At 45.5% G+C, this 20,544-nt stretch overlaps 1 non-coding gene across 1 annotated transcript; it reads right to left on the reverse strand.

Moving 5' to 3' along the window:
• Window positions 1-8,713: 8,713 nt before the first annotated feature.
• On the reverse strand, window positions 8,714-8,786 carry Trnav-cac. The gene has a single exon. It is a non-coding gene; the product is annotated as a tRNA-Val (tRNA).
• Between the last annotated feature and the right edge of the window lie 11,758 nt (window positions 8,787-20,544).

Here is a 20,544-nt window from a genome sequence, read left to right on the forward strand (position 1 = left end):
CGTTATTGTGCTGATTTTCAATTTGTGTTGATTTTGATGAATTAAATGTAGTACTCGCTCGTGTTTCTTTGTAACGTTTCTTTGCTTTTTTACATCATGCATGCAATTATTGTTAAAGTTCGAAAGGTTTTCTCCCCAAACAGTTCTCCCCGACTCAAATGCAAGTGAAACGAAGGTTCCGATTCCGATCAATTCATTATTGACATGTCTCCATGTCTATTCCTTGCCTATACAATAAGGTGTGCGATAATTTCGATCGATTATGAAAGTTACAGCACAACACCACCCCATCGACCTCGTCGAGGCGTGTACTGTCCTTCTTCCTTTACGCTGTTGCGCTGCCACTATCGAGCGGCGAAAATATCTGTTTGGGTGTGTAAAAATGTATGTGATACGACGTCTTACCGTGCGTGTAAAAGGCAGGCACAGAAATACCGTGCAAATAGGCGAGAGAGAGCGTCTTCCGTCAAGGGTAGGGCACCATCGCGCGATGGTGGCTATCCGTACGCGGTGTAAACACACCCGTCTCCTGTCCCGGCCTGGTTTGTGCGGTGCGGTGGAACGCAGCCGTGGTTCATGTTTTTCAGCTTAGCCTTTTCTCTGTCCTCCTCGTTTGCGCCATGAAGCGAACGCAACATTATGTATTTCATATCCGGCCATGATCCACATTGTGGACGGTTCTCTCAGTAGGTCAGAGCGAGGTTTTGAAAATACAATACAATATTTACAGTTTGTGTGCTTTACGGTGACCGTGCTCTCTCTCTTTTTCTCTCTATCTCCGTGTGTGGATGGCAATATTTGTTCTCTCGCTTGTTCGGGCCAGTACTACAGGCGTTCTTTCTCCTCGGGCACGAACATGCTGAATGTGAGATTTTAACAATCCGTGTTACGGTATGGTAGGGAATGTGACCGGTCAGGAAGTGGTTTTGGCAGATTAAAACACAATGATTGAAGCAGTCGTGTGACTTCTCTAAATTAATTTTCACTGATACATTACACATTGTAGTATCTTAAATAGGAATTTTATCGCTGTTTACGTCATAGCTGGGTCATGGGTTCAAGCCCCGAATAGACCGTGCAGCCATACGTAGGACTGACTATCCTGCTATGGGGGGAAATCAATAAGTCACTGAAAGCCAACCCCACAAGTGGGTTGGCAGGCCTTGACCGTCATCGGTTGTTGAGCCAAAGAAGAAGAAGTTACGTCATAGCTTAAGTGTTGTCTTTACTATCACTCGTACCAATACAAGATAACGAATTAGTATTGCCACAGATAACAACATTTTCTCTTGTGTAGCAACAGTATAATTTCACATCGCATGTTGCAGTAATACACCAGGCGACTCCATCTGTGAGCAAATGTTTAATGTTCGTCATTTCTGCAAACATTACTATTTAAACATAAAATTGGATTTTATGCAACTTGAAACTCTATACACCATAATGTTGTTGACTGATTTACTTTGAAACTAGTATGGAAATAGCACATCAATGTGTTTTTTTATGATCTCCTTCTTTACCTTCGTTAGCACATGCGATGATTAGTGTCAGTTGGGAATTTATGGGAGAAACAATGCAAAATTCCACCGCACCTTTGGGCGATAATTTGTTCTTTTCTTTCGTCGTGCAAACGTGAGCCTCAAGAGTTCTGTCTCATCGTTAAAAAGGGCACATGCTCAAACGACCGTCAATCTGAATTGCCGTGAAGAAGTCAACGCTGCAACAATCCTTGAGCGTGTGGGTTGAGTGAGAATGGAACAGTCACGGAAAGGAAAAACAAACCGATCTTGTTAATCAGAGATGATTTATGCGACCAAAAGAAGTAAACTGCATGGTGGGGGCGTTGGTGATCTGGTTCTGGTGATCGTTGGCATTTTAGTGGCATTGTTGCTCGTTGCTAGGGTGAGGCAATTAGCCTCACAGTGGTGGTGGGTGTACAAATTAGCAGTCCTTGAAAGATCGGATGCCTCAATTAAGTTTTAAATTACAAGCGAATTAGTGAATTGTACCTTCCAAAATTAACAATGACTGTAGAATCATTACAAGACAAATTATTTTATTATTACTGTTTGGGAGTTTTTACGTAAGCTTCAGTTCTGATCAAATGTAAAGGAGAACTCAAAATTAGGTCAATTATCGTCCGGTGAATGAAAGTTTGATCATACCGATGTTGTCCTTCGATGTACACTGACAAATACACAGAAGACGTAGGATATTATTGCCTACTTGACAGCAGTAGCAGCCAGCCAGCCAGCAGAAAGTTAGTCCTAGAAATGAACTGGAGCACTGACCTAGAAAACGAGACACACTTCCAAAAATAGATGCACTATTTGTAGGCCCTTCCTTACGGGAGCGTGTATACATAATGCTGCATTACAAATACCACTGATTCAATAATCGATTTTTGCCTTATTTTCTCTCAAATTTGGGGAAAAATAATGGTAACAAATGGGAACGAGGGATAGTAATTTCAGTAAGGCTGGGAAAGAAAGATTCTTGCGATGTAACAAGTTGGCCTATTTTCTTTTCCTGCTGTTCTTCATCTACAGATTATGCTAACTACTTGGAGAGTAGAAGATTGATGGGTTATATTCTTCGCTGGATAAACATTTGATTTCCTCTTGAATTGGATATGATTGATGGCGGGCTTATTGCGTGTTTATATTGTCAAGATTATTGCCATTCATACTTTGTTATCCCAAATATATTTTGCACTTACCACACAATCATAAATAAGTTTACCATGCTGAATTTTTTTTAAATGGAGTTGGATGTAATGTAATGCACGATTCATGGGAACCATAACAGCAAGGTCTGTGTACGGCCCTGGATATATGCTGTATGAAGCCCCATCTGGAAACGGACGGGGCGCAGCATATCAGACACCAGCAGACACAACCCACGGCAGGCCGGTACAGTGTGCATAAAAGGAAGTGAGAAAAAGGGACAACATAATTGAGGGAGAACAGTGTCTGGAAGCAAAAAATCTCAACCAAAGCCCCAAACCACCCGACCGACCGACCCGAGGGAGTCTCACCCGTCAACAAGGGCACAAGCCAAATGAACGGGTTGCAAGTGAAGTGAGCTAAGAGAACATGGAGAGCAAGAGAAAGCTGGCGTGAAGAGAAAAAGTTCATCTTGATGGTTTCAAGGTGTATGCTACATAAGGTGACCTACTTTTAACTATACACGGTGACGATTCTCGATGCCGTAATGAGTTCAAGAAGAAGGGGCCCTTGGGGTGAGGGGGGAAGCCGTGAAGGATTTCTGGAGGATGGCAAATCGAGCAAAAAGTAAGCATGATATGGTAGAAGGCTCCAAGAACAGGATAAGGCGATGATGCCAGCTTCTTGTGCATTTGCGGCAGTGTGATCTGTCACATAAAGGAAATCACCTTCGACAGAAACCGGCACAGAGCATGAGGGGTGCTTGGGAACGGATTTTGGTGCATACACAGCGACACCATATCACTCTTGGGGGTCATTTCTCACGGGATCCGGATGAAATGGCAGCAGACGACTTCTTCGTAAAGCTCCATTTTCTCCGTTCGTGGACTTCAGTCTGAGTATTGAAATAATTTACCTTTCAATGCCCGCATGTCCATTTCACAAATGCCGTGCTACGCTAGAGCACCCTTTCCAATAGTACTCGAGAGTACTAATTTCATTAGGCAGGGTCGCCTCGGGTAAGTAGATAGCTCTCTCGACTGAGGTGCTCTTGTAATGAAAAAACATTCAATTACAATTTCTGCCCTCCGCGTCATTAAACGGGTCGTTCGCGGGCCCAAAACAGTCGAACCGCCACCGTTACTGAAGGTTTCCCTCTAATTATCTATTCAAGGTACTGTGGTCGTACCAAATGGTACACCCGAGATCGAGAGATGGCACCGTGCGCACCGAGCCTCTTGCCGCGACCACGATCGTAGTCACCATCACGATCGCAGCTGGTGGTGGCTCACCCTCCGCGTGCGTAGTGGTAGGTTGGTTTTTTTAGTAGTTTTTTACGTGTATTGCTGCGTGGTCGATCTTACGTTCATCAGCAGGGCTAACAGTGTTCGCCTCTCACCACAGGGCTCGGTAACGTAAAGGGCGGCTAATCGTATTTAGTTTATTCTGTCGCCTTTGTTGACCTGTCCAGCCGGACGATACAAAGCCTGACCCTTAATGGAGGTGACGACGGCTATGAAGATCGACCTGTGTCCAAGCCGAGACGACATATTGTGAAATGTGACCCAAAACGCTGTCTAAACAAGTCGAGATACCGTGACAGGCTGATGCTGCGGATGGTCGTAAAACGGTGACCTCATAGTGCCTGCGTGAGATAGATTTCGAATGACGGCTAATGGAGAGGGGTTGAAGTTGACTCTTTGTCGTTTGAGATGTGTTTAACGATTTCGATATGATTTCGTTATAAATTAGATTTACCAAGCGCTCTGGAATTGTAGTGGAGTTCCTTGAGCCTCGTTACAAAAATCCGCTGTGCGATTTCGCTAATAATCAATTCAACTAGCACCCAAATGCTACCGACCATTTTGCGCGCCCTGCTCGACATTAAATTTCACTTCTCCGCAACGTGACCGAGTCGCCCCGGCGGGGGGTACTACTGATGCGGTGACAGCAAACCAACAACCAAAAAAACTGTCCATTTCGCCAACCAAATCGTCTGGGACGCACGCACGTTTTTTGTGGGTCTTGAGGTCGCGCACACTTTAGTTCCTGTCCCGTGCTCGCGACCAAAGCCGGGTCTCTCCGATTCTTTAGGTCAATTTAGGTCGGCCCCCGTACGCAAAGATGCGTGCGTTTCTCTTTCGTTTTTCGTGTGGTATAGTTTGCTTTTTTTTTGTTTCCTTCGTCACGTTTTTGTTTTCCCCATTGTCTCCTTTGCGTGTGCTTGCCTCCTTCTCCCTCTCTCTCTTTCTTCCTCTCGTTGTGCTGCTGTCTTTTTGAGGCCGCTGCGCGTGGTACGAAAACGGTGGCCCTGGCTTTACCGATTCGCTGTTTGCGACGCGCCGGTGTATCTAGCTTACTGGCGGGTTCCAGGGGGCCCTGGGTCGAACGACCGATCGACTTTTGCTTCGTTTTGGTGCGTTTATGTCGCTCCATGCAGTGTCTGGCGGGTGGGAGGGGTTTCGCAGACTGGCTGGCTTACGCATGACGCAGCTGCGTTTCGGCTGTGAAGAGTGGGTTGCCTGCTGTGTGTAGAGAGACACAAGTACTGGTCTGGCGCTGATGGGGTCATGGAAGAGCAGGAAATTGTGCGTGCACCCGTGAACAAACCCCTGTGTCTGGCTGGCCTGCTGGCTTTTGCTAATGAGCGAATAGGGCGAAGAGAAAGAAGCACAGTTTGGCAACGATGCAGCACAGTCGCCGGCTACTGGAGTTCGGGTTTATCATGCTTCGCTTCAAAGCAATGCATAACTAATGTTATGCTAGCTAGCGTTAAAAGATACGCAAAAACAATGACAAAGAAAGAGGAGCATCTACTTTACCACTGTTTCAAAATAATGATGAAAACGGTGATGGAAAACTGTTCACGGGATAAATGGTTGATGATAAGCAGAATTAGTTTAATCTAGTTTTTGGGAAATTTAATTAGTTTACAGTTTTTTTCAGGAAGAAGTATATTTTATCATAGGGATAGTGAAAAATTTAAAAAAAATGTATGCATTATTTTTAATCAATACATAACTAAACAATCCATTCATTTGGTCAAACATTGAAGGGTTTAACCTATACTTTACATCGTGATTGTCAAATAGATCGTTCATGCGCTTGAACATTTTAGCCGTACTTGTTGAAAATTGCATTGGTTATTTGTGTGTGCTACTTGGCTAGAATTCGTAATATTGACTTTCTCTCCCTCACAAGAACACACAATTGTATATTTATTTTTATCTTCCCTTTCCGTGGTGCACTTTTCCTTACTGCTCCAGTTCGAAAACGGTTCCGGTGCGCATTCTCGCGCTCGTTCGGTTTGTGTATTTTTGCTGCTTTACTTCACCGAAACACGATGGAAAAGGAAGTGAAACCTCAATACATGGGTGCCTTCACCATCAGCCGATCCAATCCGTTGAGGCAACAGTACACAGGGTTACTCTCCCTTCACTCAGCTCCCGCCGCGCCAGGGTCGTTGGGGGCTGATTGGGCTGTGTTGTGGTCTCTTCACTGGATGCAAAAGTGTGTCATGTTTGGTGAATAAATTATGTTCCAAAAGAATAACAAAAAAGCCGCCTTGCACTGGCAAAAAAGTGTGACACTCTGGCGAGCGCGCTCACACACACACACACGGGCACACTACGGGGCAGTTTTGCTTTTGTACCAATTAACCGCACCCAGTCAGTGATGTTTGAATTTTATTTTCCATCCAAAGACCAGCCAGCCCTTGCAAGCGGTTGATGTGTGTTAGCGCCACCAAGCGCTGTCTTGGTGTTGTGACATGTAATTTTACTTCCTTTCTTGGATGGTGTATTTGTGTAACGGCGTGAAAAGGAAACCAATGGAGGACAATTCTTACTTGTTTAGCACCTATTGTTTTCCGCTGCTTTCTTGATGCGTGATGGGTTTAGGGAGGGTGTGACGTGTTTTTTTGCGTTGAAACTCAATGTACCATCACAAAAATGAGCTTTGGTGACCGTGATTAAAATTGCGAAAGCTTTCAATTCACACTTGTGCAAAGGGTTGTTTATTCTGGTTGAGACAACATTAATGTTGTTGAAAGAATGCTAAAATTAATTTCTGTTTTATCGAAGAGTCTTTGTAAAAGCATGTTTGAAGGAACAATCTATTTGAATAACACCTGAACGCGTTACTCTCGTAAAGTATGTCACTTAACTCTACTTGGTAGGATCGCTATCAAACATGGTACATCTCCGTATCAGTGTTATAAATAATTTTCGCGGAACCAAACATCCGCGTAAACAAGCCCATATACACGGTAGTAAGTAGCGTAAACTTCCTGCTGAACTCTCGGTCTTGTTTGTCGTTTTCCGCTAGCTGAAATCCTCCCTGAAGCAAATGCCAGCAACAAGGCAGCGCAGCTGGTATAGTAATTAACTTCTATAATGTGACAATAATTACCTCATTAGCTCGGGCAGCTTATCCGTTGAACCACCAACCCCCTAGGTATTACCGTGCGCAGCCGAAAGCAATTGACTAAGAATGTTGCGAACGATGAGCAAACGCAGCCATTTACCGTTCAGTAGGTTCAACAATTGTGCGTGGTTCACCATAAGCGAGCCATCTTAGGGAGGGATAGATTAATGTAAGTAGCAGTTTAATTTATATCTTTCTTTAACAGCCGAAGGTGTAACAAACTTTGCAAAAATACACTTGCAATTTCTTCGCTAAAAGTGGCTTCTTCGCTCACCAATCTAGCCGTAAAACGGTTGCCAAGAAGCTTAATGCATTCATGACGGTTGACGAACGTTGTGTGTCGGTACGGTACGGGAAACGATTGGGTGCTAATTTTATGGGTGCTGCGGCTGCCGTGTGGTTGGTCCTCAGGTGTCATGTCCGCGGTTTGTCATAAAACGTGTGTTCTAAATAACACTCCGATTATGCTCGTCCAAGCTTGCTCCGTGTGTCAAGGACCGTGCGCGATTGAAGGGTGCGCCGAACCGTCGGTGAGCAGTTTTGGGGGAATGGAATGGGAATGGGGAGATGAAGATAAGTGGAGCGCGCACTACCCTTTGCCACCATTGCCCCGGGCTTGTTCCATTGAGCGTAAGATGATCTTGAGAAGGTTTATTTGTGATCGTGAGTTTAAAAGATAATGTTTCGATACAAGCAAGCTTGTGGCATTGAAGTTAGTCATTTAACTGTGGCATCTTTTGCTTTGTAAATAATTGCTTTGAATGTGTTTTTTAACCCAGTAGATCGAACAAATATACATAATTTGTAACGACATCGTATTCTTTTTGGGTTGGATGTAAACGTTTGAGTTTTATTTGTAACCTACCAGTAGCCATCAGTTCCCCACAGTACCGCAGTGTAGAGTAGTGTCTTACCACATGCCATTAAGGTTAATCGAAACCGGCGGCAATAAACGGACTGTCCACAGACTGTGGCAGCAGCCAGACGGACGACTGCTCTCCGGCGGTGGCCAATATAGCGAACTTAAACGATACCAATGTAGCGCATTAGCTTTAACGTTCAAGCCAACCTCCGCACTTGAGCAACGCACCGGGACCGGATGAAACGATTCCGTCCGATGGAGAAGATCTTGCCTGTGCAACGGCAAGTGAGGGTTCGGATGAGGGTTGCTGCTGCTGCAGGGAGACGAGCTGAGTGGGTGTGTGATTTCATGGACGGCGCCACGGTGATTGTCGTCCAATGTAGTACTACCAAGGAAAATGCATCAGCATAATGCAGCGTGGGGATGTTATTGAGGTACGCATATTGAGATCAAGGAAATTAGTTAGTAGCACCGTGCTAGGGTTTTTATTTCTTTTGCCTGTGTTTGCCCTTTAACTGGATTGGCATTGTGGAGGGGTGGGAAGGACAGATTGAATGTTAAGTTTTGTATACTAAAGCTTTTGTGTATTGTTGGCGCTATTAGCTGAAAAAGTTAATACTAGCTGATGAAGTTTATATCGACAAAACAATTAACAAAAACTATATTACGTTGAGGCACAACCACTTCATCAGACCAGTTCAACCAGTTACACAAAGTTGTGAGGTAAAACATTAATAAAAGCGAAAGAAAAAAAGAATCATGTTTCCGCCCGGGTTCGAACCGGGGACCTTCTGCGTGTGAAGCAGACGTGATAACCGCTACACTACGGAAACGCTTGCAGAAGGAGGTGCCAAAACGGAATCAGTATCTAAGGCGCTCACGCAGCAACTCATGCGTTTGCTTCTTGCTCAAAATAGCTTGTCTTCGATTCGTTATGATTGCTTAGTCGTAAGCCGTACTGTATGTAGTCAAAAGAATAAAAAAATAATTGAATATTTTTAGTATTACAAATCATGAACAAAGATATATGCTTGTTTTAACATCATCACTAAAAAAATACTATTAAATAAAGTAATTTTAATGATTGTTTATATTCATATGAAACGATCAGCCTTTACCGATTAGAGTTATTTAAGCAAAGATCATATTTATGAACAATACAGCAAAAACGACTGCCTACCATACGCTGCCAATCGCTTAATTGTTAAATCGTAATCCATCGGACAGTAAGCCCGTCAGTGCGGGACAGGAAATCATGCGACCATGCGCCGGCTTAAAATATGTACCGTTTAATACTTCCTCGAATCGACCCGACGACAACATCCCGGCAGTCCTAAATACAGTTTCCATCGTACGGTACGGATTTAATGTTGTTAAAATGCGATCCCGTCACCTTCCACGAACATGCTCCCTACCGCACTTTGCACGGGCTGGGGCCTGGGAGGGTGCCTCCGTCAACGCTCGGTCGCCGTTTGGCGTTAGTAATCCACGTCCAGTCTTAGGCTACTGCCGTCAGCTGCTGGACGGATTATTGAGCGCCCCGTCGAATGCTGCCAGGGCCCGATGGAGTGAGTGGAGTGAAACGCTTCGCTTCGGCACAGTGGTTTAGGCTTACATTATCTGGGTCAAATCTTCGACCCCCCCTCTCGTGACACTCGAGAGCCCGCTGCTGTTGGCCCGTCTAGTATATTAGAATCGCTCGCCAACGCTTTTTTGTGTCATTCTCATACAGCATCGGTTTAAATCGGCTAGATGTTTGATACCAGAGAGAGAAAGAGAGAGCGTGTACGCGGTGTGGAGAGTTACCTAACCCAACCCGCTTCAAATATTTGCTTATGCATACAGGAAAGGGTCACGAACTGATGGCTCTCTTTTTGAACTTACCTTTTCTCGTTCTATCCTCGAGTTTGGTGTTCATTCGAGCAAAAACGCTATGCACACAAAGGAAAAACTAGCGCTAAACCTGTGCATCTAAGAAGTCGATCATTCCCCCCCCCCCGTAGTCTCCGTCACTATGCACGGAAGTGGCGCAGCTTAGTTTATACAGCGATTTGTTATGCTAGCTGTCCCTCCTCCCAACACCATTCATCGTTTACACAAGTTTCGCACCCGTACATTATCTACCTTATCGCACCTCACACGCACTAGCGATCGATTTCGTTGTCAAACTGTGCCGAGTGTGTGCCGATCGGCACGGTAAGATGGGGCGCGTCTTTTTATGCGTCAGTGGGCAAGCCGCATCCTATCCTTCCCCCTTTACTCACGCATTTTCAACCTCCTTTCAACCTTCCGAAACGAGGTGAAACGCGGACAGGTCACACGGCTTTTTTGAACGGTTATGTCATGGGGTGGCTATGATAGATGGTGTCTCTCGAGGAGATTCAGCAGATGTGGAAAGTTGGTCTCCAGCTGTTATTTCAGTTCTTTTTTTTTTGCTTGTGCGGTCACTGCTTCTCAAACAATCTGAGGGTTTTAAGGCCATCCTTAGTTCTCTCTTTCTCTCTTTCTCGTTCTATCTCTGCTTCTCTTGATTTGCTTTTGACACGGTTGGGACACGGTGGCGTTGGGATGCCGCATAAAATGTAGGCCAGCCTAACCAGCGTCTGCGGGCAGAAAACCCCTTAAATTTCATGCGCGACACTATCTATCTTTGTTTGCCCGCACTATCGAACCAAATCTCCAAATCTTAAATGTTCCCGATCGTGGACATTGGGTAAAGAATACTTGTGCTTTGGTTTTGTTGGGTCCTTCAAATTGTATGGAAATGTGGGGGAAAGAAATTAGCTATCAGGTGTAAATCAGTTCCATCGGTCGAGCTCCTCCATCCCAGAGCTACTGGCGGAATCTGGATTTGTAGGGTGACGTCTCTGGGCCCACTGTTGTTATATGACGCTGGCTTTGGGTTACAGCAACCGTTTTGTTACGGCGCAAGGCGGGCATTGGGTTTCGACACGCTTTTTCAATACCATTGAATCTTCTGCCACTCTCTGTTGATGGATCAGTTCGCATTTGTTTCGGGTGTTACGCAGGGGGTTTTACCAAAAAAAACAGCTTAGTCGAATCTTCAAACATGGTCTAAAATGAAAGATGACCTAAAATAGATGCACTGTTTTTTTTTTCTGAGCTACAAAAAATCTTTTAAACATCGTCAAAAGTTACATTAATGTTATGCAGTAATGGAAACTTCAAGTTGAATTGTATATAATACGAAATTTGATGAACCGCGGTGAATGAAAATTCGCCCAACACGATTCCGTTTCGACACAACATCGTTTTGCCCATCCATCGACTGACCCCTTCGCGCCGCATAGTGAAAGTTTGTTGGAAAATGTCGAAACTGTCGATACACACTACACTCCGTACAGCTGAATCGAACATTTTGCACTGCGCTTTCGTCTCGCCATGGGAGGGAAACGGATTGCGTCGCGCACTGAACGCTCGACGCATCGTTCTAGTCCTCCCCTGCCCCCCTCACGAACGGATCTCTCGGGCCGTATGCTGTTGCTCTTTTCGATCGTCTCCGGATCGTCTGCGGTGGCCTAGATCAGCATACTACTGCCACTACTGGGGCTCTTGAATCATGGTTTTGCATTCCCGCTCCTCTCTCCGCCCGACTGCACCGTACCGAATAATCATCGTCAGATTCTGCAAGAGTGTAAGAGAAGGGCAACTCGAATCCGAAGATTCAACCACGACCGCTTCCTGCCAAAGCAGCATCAGCGCAGCTGAATTGTGTGTCTGCGAGGGAGCGTAGTGGGGTGGATGTAAAGTAATGCTCCTTGCACACGTACCAAGGGCGCCGACCGGTCGGGATGGCCTTTTAAAGATGGCGGTTTTGTTCGTTGATCACCCAGCGCGCCCTGACGTTGGAAGACTTGTTACAAATCTGGAACACACACACAAGGGCCAGCGTCGCCGCTGGTAGGGCATAGGAGGGAACAGGGGAAAAGTAGGGACCAGATTGAGATAGCGTTGTTGTTGTTTGCTTGCTTGGGTGCTAGAATCGGTCGGTGTTGTATCAGGCGAGTGTCGGTGAAATTGTACCTACCTTCATTTCGATATTCCCGCCATTGGAATGTTTAGTCTCTCGGGGTTGGATAGTCTTCCCGGTACACGAAAGAGGTCAGATGTAAAATTAGAATTCGTTCAATGGCCTGCATTAGCTGCTGCTGCGTGTTATTCTGCGTTCCGAGAGCATTTGAGCGCCGGGTGACCGCATTTTCGGAACGCAATAAACGCAACATGAAGACATCTCGGATGCTACATTAGAGAAATAAGGACTTTATCACACAGATACTCTCGTGATTGGTCGTCAATAACCAATAGAGGGAAAAGGGATTCACTTTCGAGGAAGGTTGTGCATAACGTTACCTTTGAAAATTCGTTGTGAATTGTTGAACATGCTTTGATTCCAAACAAGAAACGGTAATCTTGGTGAAGCTATCTTGAATTCTCTTGTGGTGCATGATGTTGAAATTGAATAGCTTAGCTACCTTTGCATCTATCGTCCTCTGTTGCTTTGTCGAATCATACTTCACCTTACACTCCATCTAATCTCATTCATTAAAGATATTTACTCTCTGCTGGCACATGGGCATATTGATGCTATCAAGCAACGCCTCATTTACTCCCAATTCCTCCTTCCCCCGCTCGCTCGTATGTTGACGATGCAATCTCTGTCATCCTTCACCCGGTGGTGAGATTTCGAATCGTGCCCATGCGTGGGCGGAACAACAATCATTGCTCATTGCTGCTCACTTTCTTCGGGCGCGTCGCGCGTGCTCCGGCAGCCGGCTCCAGCTCGGCAGTATGCAAATTTATGAAAATGATCGCTAATGGTGGGCTGGGGCAGCAGCAGCCCTCCTGCGATAATCTGTGCGCCGGCAGTGCACGAGCCGGCCGGGCTGGCGGGGGCGAGCGTACAGCAGTGTAGTAGAAAGCTTCTCCCGTAAGCAGGTCACGTCACGGTCCAGCTTAACGGAGCAATCTATCAAAGCTGTTTTGTAAATTTCCCAAAGGTAAAAGGCAGGAAAGCGATAAATAATGGCACACACAGAGCCGATCGCAAACGCTCGAACGACGACGGGGGACGCTTTGCCGTGTGGAGGAAAGCGCAATCCCTCATGTCGGGGCCGGGAATAGAGGCATGCGAGAGGAGATTAGTGTGTTTGCGAGCTGTTTGACACGATTTGTCTGCCTTTTGTCAGCCGAATCTAGCGTTGGATCGAGCGGGCAAGCGTGATTGGATCTTTATGACCGTCTAATGGAGTATGAAAGTACATGATGGAAGTCACACCGAGCACTTAAAAAGAGTTTACAGTCAATGTTTATTCTGATACTGATGATGGATTGAAGTAACCGTAAGAATAATCGTAACATTTTAGTGATTTTAGTACTCAAACGGGAAAGAATTAAAAAAACAATCCTCATCTACGACGAAATGAATCCACATCCTCTAATTGAATCATCAACAATAGTGCTTGGTGCTTACACATATCGTTCAGTTGGTCACAATTTAGGCAATCGTTTCTAGGCTAAATGCTTAATTAACATTATACCAACTTCATCACGCTACTTGTGGCCTAATTATGTTGCAAATTCATGCTCTACCCCACTTTTCAGGCTTAGTGTGAATGGGATCCACGGCTTTAGTCGCAAATTAAGCTGCCACACCTTTACCTTTTCAACCAACAATTGTTAGCTCTTAATTTCGGCCAGTGATAAGGCAAAATGGGCAATCACTAACCTCTGTGCCTTTTCCGCATTAAAACCTCGTGCAAATACTCACTCAAGAACCCCTCGTGTTTCAGCATTGGGGGGGGTACTGCGAACGATTTTACTGCCCTGTGTCCAGGGCCGGCTAGGTAAGGAAATCGGAACCAGAATCAGCAAAACAGCTCTCCCTCTTTCTCTACCGTAGAAAAATCCTTGATGATCTACCACATCGTGCACCCACTCGCAACGCTTCCCCATGCGTGCTTACCTGGATGGAAGTGAAAATTGAGGTCGTCGCGTCCGATAATCTTTCGCAAGCTCTCGTTCGCGTCGTGTTGAAACGGCGGCCGAGAAACAAGTCCACACCGCGCGGTTTGACCTGACGGACGTGCCTGTGCGGCGGCAGTTCTTGTCGTCCTTTGCTTCTTGAGTAGTGCTTGTAATAGGGAGAGGGTGTGAGCCCGGTGTACCTAAATCGCATGATGACGGGATACGAAGCGAGTCGCTTATTGGAATGAGGTTGGGAAATATTACTTTTAAAAAAAGAGGAACGATTTCGAATCATGCGCTAGTGAGCGTCCATCCAGGGACGCTTGGGTCCTTCGCTTTGGTCCCATTGGATGGTTTTACCAATTCCACCGCCTCAATTATAGGGCCGCCGCAACAGTCCAGATCCTGTTCGACGTGCCAGTTCATCATCGCTTCGTTGCGCAGTGATCGATGACGAATCGACGCTTTGAGGACCAGCAGGACGGCATTCGGCTCAATTCGCCGTTCCCAGGAGTGTGGTGAGAAAAAAAAAGATTATCAGACAAAAAAACAACGTTAAAACAAAGGTTATTGAGAAAGGAAAAGAAAAAAGCCAAACCACAGCGCAACAGGAAGAGTCAATCAGGGAGAAGCTTTCGTTTGCTCGGCAGCCCTCACTGCCGCTTCGAGTCGCATCAGGCGGATTGATTCCCGTCGCTGCTGCTGTGTTCTCGTATTCGGACCTGCGGTTTTTGGGGGATACCACATCCTCACGGCCGAAAGTAGTACGCGGGGCAGTAAAAGGCGGCCAGGCTCGGCCGGGCATTAGCGTGTATAAACTCCCTGAAGGTATTTCGGCAGTAGGTCAGGGGTAGCGAGCCATCGGGTGTGCGCACACACACACACACACACACACACACACACACACACACACACACACACACACACACACACACACACACACACACACACACACACACACACACACACACACACACACACACACACACACACACACACACACACACACACACACACACACACACACACACACACACACACACACACACACACACACACACACACACACACACACACACACACACTGGCGTGGCTGGTGACCGGAATCCGGTGGGCTGCCGGTTCGATGGCCCTGATCCGAATAAGGGATCTGCCGTGGGGTTCGCAGCCTTTGTTTCGGTTCGGGTCTTTGTGGTCTGTGCAGTCGCGAGAACCTGTATAGTGTGATGCAGCATTACTTTCGATGCGTCGGCAAGTAGTTCGCCTACTTTGCTCGGTCCTATTTTATGCGAGCGTAGTGTAGCTCCATAATGCGGCCAGGCAGTGGCAAACATCGTCCCATCTCTCTTTCTTTCTCTCTCTCTCTCTTCTCTCTCTTTATCTCTCTCTCTCTCTCTCTCTCTCTCTCTCTCTCTCTCTCTCTCTCTCTCTTTGCCCTAAGTTTGGTGACGTTTGATCGAAAGCGATCATAAATGTTGAGAACACACAGTAATGAACGGTTTCGCGATGGGAGCGCTACTGGAATTTCCTAGTGCGCTCCACAAACTTCTTCGGGGCCAATAAATAAGCATATTTATTGCGGGTTTTATTAATTGATTCTAGCACCTCTTGCAGCCCGACGGTGCAGCTTCTGAAGCTGTACAAATGCTGTGCGTGTGTGTGTGCTGCAGCTTGTTTGTGTCTCTCGTTCTCATTAAGCATGGAGTCATAAAATCGGGTAACAAAACGCTCTCAACACGCTTCACCAATTAACTGAGGGTGCGTTATTTTGTTGCTTTGCACTGCTTTTACGAGCCTAGCAGCTTTTCTCTGGATCTTCCCTTCAAACCGTATTGCCATCGCCGTATGGAAAAGATGCAAGGGAAAAGTGAAATGTAGCGCGCGCGCACAGTTGCAGCCTCTGGTAACATTTGGTGGCGAATTTAGCTCCCCGCAGCTTGATCACGCTCACGTACGGTTGATTTCTTTTCGCACACGTTGGCGTAATTGATGAATGAAATGGTTCGTTTTTCCTTTATTCGCGACAGTTTACTGCAGCGATAGCTGCACTTCGAGCCTGTTTTCTGCCCTGCACCATGATGACTAAGGTTTACGTTTCGCGTGTTAAATGTATACTCTCGGTGTAATTTTATTGGTAAAAGCACTCGTTGGTAGAAGCATCTATTTTGATTTTGTTTTGCATTTTCGAAACGTCGGCTGAATTACCAGCAATCAGGCTTATCATATTGCCAATACTGTTTCAAACTAATTCTGATACTAAATTTATTTATAAATAAGTTTTTGAGTTCCTTTAGAAATGAGAAATATTGCAACACTTCTTCCTCAACAAAAAAATTATTTTGAGATGTACGATTGGGTATAAACGACTATTTCCAAGATTTTGGTGATTAATAGGATTTATCTGTTTGTACGCGTTAATGATGATGATGATGATGATGATGATGATGATGGTAATATGGATGGTAATATGTACAAATGTGTAGATAGCAAAGTGATAACAATCCTTTATCTTATTTATCCTTTATTTATCAAGACATGTATAATCCTAACAAAATCTTAAGAAAATCGAACAATTTTCTTCAAAAATTAATTAGTTTTTGTTCGCAATCCTCACAAAATCAAATGTACCCGCTAGGTAATAGATAACGTGATAACGCATGTGTAGCAGCGCATGCACATCGCTTCATAACATTGCGTGTGATCGGTTCAAGTTTGTGTTGTTGTGCGCTTTCTGACAAAACGAAGCTTTGCGGTCGATTCGCAACACCGACTGCGCGCTGCATTTTGCGGTCATTGCCTAGGCAACGATTAATTCGACGTTATTAGATTATTAGGCTTTAGGCACAATTTGCTTGTGATGCACGATCAAACGTGGGCGCGTTTCAGCACACATCTGTCGATCTACAAACGGTCGCTGGCCCGGCACCAGCCAGGCCAGCTGGTCCATGAAAAACGCATTCACGATTGCAAACGGCAACGGCCAGGCGTGTGGTGATCACGATCGCACGGGCCTGATTGTAGCCGTGTGACTAATGTGAATTTTCTATTGCATTTTCCACTTGCAGGTACGTACGCTATCGACAATAACAAGACGTTGGTTAGAAATAACACTCACTAGCGATACTTCGCTGACGAAGGTGCACTTCATCTTGTTGGGTAAGTGTTCAATAACTTTCGCAATTTGTTTTGCAATGGTCGAAAAACAAATTTTCTCAGCTTCACTGCCTCTTCTCTCTTTCTGGAATTTGTCCGCTTAATACCCCAACCATGGGCGAGGAAATTGTTGAGTCTTATATACATTCTGGCAATATTTTCACTTTTTTTGTGCAAAATGCATATCGTAACAAACATTCAAGATTATCTTGCCCGTGGGATTATTTTTCATATTTATGCAAAAACATTATCTGTCTCTCGTCATACGAAGCGAACTTCGCATATTGCCACCGGACGGGAAAGTCGCCACGAACTTTGCCCCCCAAGCACAGCAGATCAACGAGACTTTGGCAACAAAATTTGCATTTCCCCCTTTTTCTAGTGTCATTTGATGACACGACACAGCCATGAAACTACAAAACATTAGCATTTTGCACATAGTCAACATTTTTCCGCTTTCCGTTCTCGCAACGAAGAGGACGACTTGCAAGTGGTCTGCATGTGTTCAGCAAACGGCGAATGCCGCTACGCTACAGACAGCCTGCCCCCACGCTGGTCGGGAATGCTCTGCAACGTGCTATGCTCGATCCGCACGAGCGAAATCCTTACTTGTGTGTACGCTGAAATCGAAAAAGATGATACCTCTTTGCCCGACGGTCATGTGGGACCGGGCGCTCATCTCGATCTATTCGGTAATCATTTCACTCTGGTGCCGGTCGGAGGCGACGACGAAACGGTATGGCTCAAGGCGAACGATTTCACCACGCTCCGACAAACTCCATCGTTGGAGCGTAGATAATGTTTGCTCGGACGGTGGACGACTCTCATCCAGTGGTACGGTTTGTGGCCGTTCAGCTTCGTCGCAAGAAAAGAATCATCCAGTTACGGTGCATCCAAAATGGAACGCTGCACGTGTGCGCTTTTAGCAATGAGAAGTTGTTGACAATTCGAGTGTCCAGTTTCTAAAATGGGAGTGTCCCATCTTTTATGAATTTGCTTATTTTTTATTGTCAAAATGTCTTATATTACATTTGTACAAACTTGTGTTGTAAATTTAATAGAAATTGCACTATAAATAGGTTTACTAATAGCACTCACTGTACGCCTCCCTTGCAATCCATCGAATCGCTAGTACATTGTATACGGTTGATGTACATGCAGCCTCTAACTCTAATCCAGGGACAGGTCTCTTTCCCAAGCACAGCGTGTCATGCTGCCGGCTGTCGTTTTTTTCCGACAAGAACTGTACGAACTGTGTTTGTGCTGCAACCGGAGCTAAAAACACCGATGCAGTTACCGAGTGCACAAATCCTCCTGCAATCACACTTCATCTAGGTTTCGCCAGAATACGAACCAAGAAGTACTAATATGCCAAGGTAAATAGAGCGGAAATGAAATAGTCTGCTTCTTTCTTTCCTGTTTGGTTACCCTCTTCCCTTGCGTTCTCTGGCACCGTTGACGTTGGCCAAAGTTTTGCTCTGGATTTTTTTTTGCTTCCCCCATTTGCTTCTTCTTTACTCCCATCTGTGTGCTGCCTAACCATGTCTGTGTGCCATCATTGCTGGTCTGTGGCGCTTCCAGTTGATGCAAACCCCGGAGAGCTCAGCTTAGTGATGGAGCCTTGGCTCTACTCGGTCGGTCTTTTGCCGGCATTTGCCCGTGCCATAATGTGCACGCTGTGGAAAACCCTTTGCACGATAACAAAAGGACGCTTCGTGTCCTTACCCCTTCCCGCCCCTCCCCCTCCCAATAACAGGAGAGTACGATCGAATTTACGAGGTACATAGTCGTAACGAATCGTTCAAGGTACGTCGTTAGCAGATGACACTGAAACGAGGCACACAGAGCTGTGAGAGCATGTCCTTATAAGGCCATTTCCCAGGACTCACTGGATACTCGAGAGGTAGTGCACTAGAACTTAGTTTCGGAATCGTAATGGGAAAGGAATGAAAGGGGAGGGGTGGACGGGGTGAAATTAAAAATGAATCATTTCTTTTTCGGTTGAATGTGACTGAATGTGCAAGGTTTTGTGGCTTTTATTTTAGTTTGAGCCACCATTTTGCATGAAACTTGTGTTGGATTTAGATTAAGCATATTTAAGGCGGGCCAAAACTCATGCAAGCGTGCGCTCTTTATGCTGCCACTCGAGGTCAACTGCTTCACCGACTAACGAGACTAACTTCCACTTCACCCAATCCCCCCCCCCCCCCCCCCCCAAAAAAAAAACGGTACACGAAGGGAGGTCACCAACGATCACTTTCCTCTCTTTCTTCCGATCAGAGTTTCCCAGGCGGGGCCACCGCTAGCGGATTGTGTAACGGACGGAGGCTTCAAGCAACGAACGAAACAGTAACAACAACAAAAAAATAAACTAACGTAGGCGCTTGACCGTGTTTCGCCGTGGTTTCACGTCGAGGGCAAAACTTTGCGCGTTCGCCATTGTCTTTGGCTGCCGAGCGTGAAATGTAGGGCGACGACGAATTGGAAAAAGACAGTGAGCACTAAACACGTTGCAGTAACACAGACACACACACGAAGGTACATTTGGAGTGTGGGAGGGGGTTTGCAAAATTGGTCCGATTGTTGAAAAATTGTAACAAACGATTGGATTGGGGGTACGCGTCGCAAACTGACTCATGCTGGGTGGCTTTTACTAGTGCCCTAGGTACGGCCGACGACTCTTTCCGGAGAAAGCAGATGAATCATAAACGATTGAAACAATGGGGGAGAAAATGCACTTCTCGCTGGCCGGCGAATCAGAAGGGTGTCCCGTGCCGCACGCGTAGAACAATGATACCATCGAACGAGGAAATAAGCACGAAAGGAAGCATTTCTTCCTTTCTGACGTTCATGGACAGCAATCGCGTGGTGTGAGTGACGGTAGAGCTTGTCACTTATTAAGAATCGCTGAACGATCTGTGTGGCATGTAAGGTTCAATGTTATATGCTGGTTGAATATAGGGGAGCAAAGCGACATAATTAGATCGAAATTAAGTACCATGACACCAAACCATTATGTTACTATTCGAAGAGAAATAAAGTCTCAATGGTGGGAATGATAAAACCCTGTTGATTAACGTTGAAAACAATCGCAAAAACGATCAGGGATCACATGTTTAAAGACAAGACGAACAACGTTTGTCTTTTTTCTTCAACTGGCGCGTAATGGCGACTACTGATTGTTTTTTGTATCACTGTGTATTTTGAGATTCGGGGTGAGATTCGAACTTCCTTTGGCACTTTCAGGAGCCGACGTCGCTACCATTAAACAATAAGGCCGTTCTATTTGATGTGAAGTACATTCAAGACTAGATCGAACTGATAAATCACTAAGGAAGAAAATTGAAAAAATCACTAAGGAAGAAATTAAATCACTAAGGAAGAAACTTCACGAACTTAAATGACATATCCATATGAACCGTGCTTCATAACCATTTGTTGCTTTCAGTTTGT

This window comes from Anopheles merus, chromosome 2R (genome assembly GCF_017562075.2).
Source record: "Anopheles merus strain MAF chromosome 2R, AmerM5.1, whole genome shotgun sequence".
NCBI classification, from domain to species: Eukaryota; Metazoa; Arthropoda; class Insecta; order Diptera; family Culicidae; genus Anopheles; species Anopheles merus.